Source organism: Urocitellus parryii, chromosome 4, assembly GCF_045843805.1.
Source record: "Urocitellus parryii isolate mUroPar1 chromosome 4, mUroPar1.hap1, whole genome shotgun sequence".
NCBI classification, from domain to species: Eukaryota; Metazoa; Chordata; class Mammalia; order Rodentia; family Sciuridae; genus Urocitellus; species Urocitellus parryii.
Window position 1 is genome coordinate 11,409,004 of NC_135534.1, and position 5,022 is coordinate 11,414,025.

Sequence of the window (5,022 nt, forward strand, 5' to 3'; positions counted from 1 at the left end):
ATTTTAGAGACAGGGTCTCACTGAGTTGCTTAGTGCCTCACTGTTGCTGAGGCTGGCTTTGAACTCTCGATCCTCCTGCCTCAGCCTCCTGAGTCACTGGGATTACAGGCGTGCACCACTGCGCCCGGCCAGTAGTGACCATTATGAATATGGTATAATTTGCTTCTACTTGAACATCTGAATGAGCTTCCTCAACCATAGAATGAAGATAATAAAACCTGCTCCATGTTGGTAGAAAGGCAATAATGGGGGGAGGGGAGAGAAAACCCCAAACGTTTATTTAAAGCGGTTCTTCCAACAATTTTTATAGAATAATATGATTAGAGTGTTGTTTTTTTTTTTAACCTTACTGCACTGAATTCTGCTTATAAGACTATGAGAAACTCAACAGATGAAACCCAAGTGACAATGAGGAATTTAGTCGCCGTGCTCAAGCCTGGACTTGGGGTAACACTCTCAGACATTCCAACCTCAGTGTAATTTGAAGCACTCTCCTTGACAGGTGACCCTCCTGTCGCAGGCTGCTAGAGACCCGAAAATTAAGAACTTCACCCAGTTGCTCTAAGGTCATCACCACAAAAGAAGAATATTGAGTTACACACTGAACACTGCGGATAGAGTCTGGATTACTATGAGAAAAAGACAAAGTAGAAAATCCACAAGGCTTATGAGCCTCCAAAGAAGGCCGAAAAGATGATCGGCCTCAAGATCAAGGTCGACTGTGGATAACTCCATACTGATTCATGCAAACAAAACAGACGATCAAATTGTGTGAAAAGAGAAAGAACCAACAAAAGAGCGACCCTCCACCCACCGGGAACAGTCCTGCAGGACAGAGAGGGACAGTCCTGAGCTAACGCGCTGTCTAATGTGATTAGATACAAACAAAAAGAGAAGGGGGGGGGAGTGGAAAGTCCCTCGGCCCAAAGTTTGTGCCCAGGGAGAAAGAGAATTATTAAAAGTTACTCAGACAGAAAAGAGAAAGGAGATGTGGAAGAAGATGTTTACTCAAATCCACTTTGTTGGAAATGGCTTTACAGGAAAAGCACCTAAAATAGGAGAATTCATTAGCCAATGGGCTCACACTTCCAGAAGGCCCCACTAAGAAATGCTGAACTAAGAGCCACCTTTTGCCTCCTGACACAGAGTCCCCCATCTCCTTGCATGATTTGGGGTGTTGATGACAGAGCTATTGTCACTGAGGGGAAAGAAAGGGACTTGGGCCTGGAAACACAGCACACAGTATTATTGGGGGGCAATATGGTCCCGTCTCCAAATCCTAAAGATGGCGGCTGGGAAATGCTGTCTCACAGGTTTGACTTCCTCCAAGTGACTCCGCCTAATTACAGGAGGCCGCACACCAGACAGAACACAGCACTTCAACCACACAGCCCGAGAGCGCCAGGAGCATGATTTATTAAGTTGTGGAAAGAAAAATGACAACAAAACAAAACATTAAAATGGCCTCTTTTTGTTTAGTTTGGAGACAGGGTCTTGCTTTGTTGCCGAGGCTGGTCTCAAACTCCAGGGCTCCAGCAATCCTTGGGCCAAAGTCTCAGGAAGGCTGGGATCACAGGTGTGCAGCTCTGTGCCTGCCAACGTGGCCCCGTCTTACAAATTGGGCTTTGTTTGGAGGGGTCTGCCTGGGTTTAGATGTTCATAGAATATTCAATCAATTTTGAAAGCAGTCATACAGTGTCTTAATTCTTTGAATACATTGGACTTAATAAAATGTATCATCCAAAAACCAAATAATTAAAATCCATTAAAAAAATGGACATCTTATTTCATCAGTGTTGGCATCAACGAGAGGGTACCTAGCAATGCAGACCGGTCGTTACTGGAAAAACCAGTGGTACCACTGGAAAAATGTGTTGGCTCAAAAATTAGGGTATTCTTAAATATGGAGGGTAAGCAAGGAGACTTTGTCACATCTGAGACCTCACCTCACCTCTAGAATCTTCCACCTCACTTTTTTTTTTTTTTTTTGGTGAGGGGTACCAGGGATTGAACTCAGGAGCATTCGTCCTCTGAGCCACATTCCCAGCCCTAATTTTGTATTTTATTTAGAGACAGGGTCTCATTGAGTTGCTGAGCGCCGGGCTTTTGCTGAGGCTGGCTTTGAACTTGCAATCCTCCTGTCCCAGGCTCCCAAGCCGCTGGGATTACAGGCACGTGCCATGCACCCAGTGTCCACCTTACTTTTTAATCACTGATTCTAGGACTTGTAACATTTACTCAGGGTGATGTCTGTTACGTTCATAATGGATTTATATTACGTTAAGAGCGTGTGAGAGAAGACATACTACACCAAATAGAAAACAACTCACACCAAGAAGAACCTTCCCCTCTGTAATTAACCTCATCTTCCCCATACCGTAAGTCAATAGATAACTATTTTTAAACTTCTTTCCCCTCTTACTCATCATATATAGTAAGACCTACTTGGAGCTGTATTTTCGACTTGAAACATTTTTTTTTAAAAAAAAGGTGACAAAATACTAAAACCTGTGTATCTCTAGCATTTCCTATATGCTAAACTTAAGATTGTATACTTAATCCTTTCAGGATGATATTTAAAATTGGTTTAGATTTTATTTTTAAAAAGAAATGACTATAATCTGGGTGTGGTGGAGCACATTGTAATCCCAGCAACTCAGGAGGCTGAGGCAGGAGGATCTCCAGTTCTAGGCCAGCCATCTCAACTTAGCAAGACACTGTCTCAAAATAAAAATAAAAAGGGATAGGGATGTAGCTCAGTGGTGTAGCACTTGCCTAACAAGTGTGAAGCCTTAGACAATCCCCAGTACTGCTTAAAAAAAGAGAGAGAGAGAGAGAGAGAGAGAGAGAGAGAGAAAGAACAAAAAGCCCACTTCTAATCCTTGGAACCTGTGACTATGTCACATAGCACATGGGAATTTAAGGAGCACATAGAATTTAGGTTGCTAATCAGCTGAGCTTAACATAGGAAATTGATCTGGCTTGTGCAGTGAGCCCATGTCATTACAGGGCCCTTAACTGTAGAAGAAGCAGACAAGGGAGATGATAAGACTCAGCCCACTATTTCTGGCCTTGAAGATGCAGGAGCAGCCACAAACCAGGGAAGGTGGGTGGCCTGAGAGTCTGGGAGAAGCAAGGAAATAAATTCTCCCCATCATCCTCCAGAAGGGACTGCAGCTGGGCAGGCAGACCCTCCAATGTTAGCCCAATGAGACTTCTCATCTGCAGAGCTGTAAGACAATAACCTTATGTTCTTCTAAGCCATCAGGTATGTGGTAATTTGTGACAGCATCAGTAGAAACTAATACAGGAATTTAACCAATCAAAAGCTCCACAGAGCAAAAAGAGGATAAAGGTAACTAACCAACTCTTGGGTCAGTCTTTTAACCAGTTTGCTAACTTACTGGTAGGGTTTAGATATGGCCTGAGTGTGTCCCCCAAAGAATCGTGTGTTGCAAGCTTGGTTCCCAGAGTGGCAGTGTTGAAGTGGTGGAACCTCTAAGAGATGTGCCCAGTGGAAGGTCCATGGGTCATGGGGCATCACCCTTGGAAGGGATTGGGGTGATCTGTGGAGTGAGTTCTCATAAAGGCAGGTTGTTTCTCCCACCATGTTGGACACAGTCAGGAGCCTGTGACTTGCTGACATCATGCCATTTGGACTTTCTAGCCACGAGAACCCTGAGTCAAATAACCAATTTTACTTTATAAGGTACCCAGCCTGAGATATTTTGTTATAGCTACAGAAAATGGAAGAATACACTTACATATAAAATACTCCATTCCGCTTTATCCCAGAAGATCATAAAAACGGAACCACCCAGAAAACAGAGATCTTCCTAGTCTCAATTTTGAGTTAAACGATAGAAGAAACTGTGACCAACCCACATATGTAATTTCATAGAGCCCAATCTTGGGGATGGGCAGCCTGAACAGGCTGACATAAAAAGTTCTTTAGGCTGAATAATTTATAAGAATCGAAGTTTATGTCTCACCGTCCCGGAGGCTGGCAAGTCTAGGATCAAGGGGCCACGGCAGTGTCTGGTGAGGGCCCCCTCTCTGCTTCCCGGGGGGCTCCTCTGGGTCCTCACATGGTGGAAGAAGGCTGGGGTGCTGCCTTCAACCTCTTTTATAAGGTCACCCATCCCATTCAGAGGGTGCCAGGACTTAGTCATTTCTCAAAAAAAAACTCACCTCATGATATTACCACATTCGGGGTTCAGTATCAACATAGGAATTTGGGGGACACCATACTCAGGCCACAGCAGAGAGAATAACCTTCCAAAGCAGTGGCTCTCCCTGTGCAGTAAGATGGTGAACGTGATCAGCTGTCTCCTGGGCTGGTCTCTGATGTTCCACTCACTTACCTACATGATGGCTTTTCTCACCCCCGGGACACCTCATTCAGCGTCACATCAGAGGGTTCTCAAAAAGGAACCCTTTAGAAAATAGCCCAGTCTCTCCGTCCTGAGTTCGATTTATTCATTGAATCGTCAGAGGCGTCCCCAAGCCAGTCCCTAAAGGCCAGGCTTCCTGCTAGCCGTGACTGTCCCGTGGCTGCCCGCCTCTCCCCGCCCGCCCCTGGCTCCTCTAGGGTTTCAGCCGGAGACAGCAGGCTCGTCCTCTGTCCTTGAGCGACCTCTCCATAAGTGATGCACCCTGTGGCCCCGGGGAAGCCACACTTCATGTCAGTGTAGAAAGGACTTTAACCCTCCCGGTGCATGTGCGCTGGGGAGGCAGGAAGGGTAGAGGATCCAGGCCTCCGTCCTAACTAAGGTCGAGAGGAAGCTACCAAGCACTACCCTGCCAGGGTTTTTCCTGGGCTCTGCTGAGGCAGAAGGAAAAGAAAACTAAAGAATGACACCATGCTCCCTGTCCCCAGGAGCCCACCATAAACAACTGGAGGAAAGAAGGGTCCCGTCGGAGGCAGGACCTTGACCTGCAGTTCCTACCGCTGGGCTCCAAGACACTTCCCGCACTGCCTTCAGCCAGATCTCCTGAGGGCGCCCGGGGTTCAGTGCACGA

General features: G+C 46.0%; 1 long non-coding RNA gene across 1 annotated transcript; it reads right to left on the reverse strand.

The window, feature by feature from the left end:
- Positions 1-1,394: 1,394 nt before the first annotated feature.
- Positions 1,395-4,527, reverse strand: LOC113195925 (uncharacterized). The gene is made up of 2 exons (XR_003302483.2): positions 4,365-4,527; positions 1,395-1,643 (listed from the first exon to the last, which is right to left on the reverse strand). It is a non-coding gene; the product is annotated as an uncharacterized LOC113195925 (long non-coding RNA).
- Between the last annotated feature and the right edge of the window lie 495 nt (positions 4,528-5,022).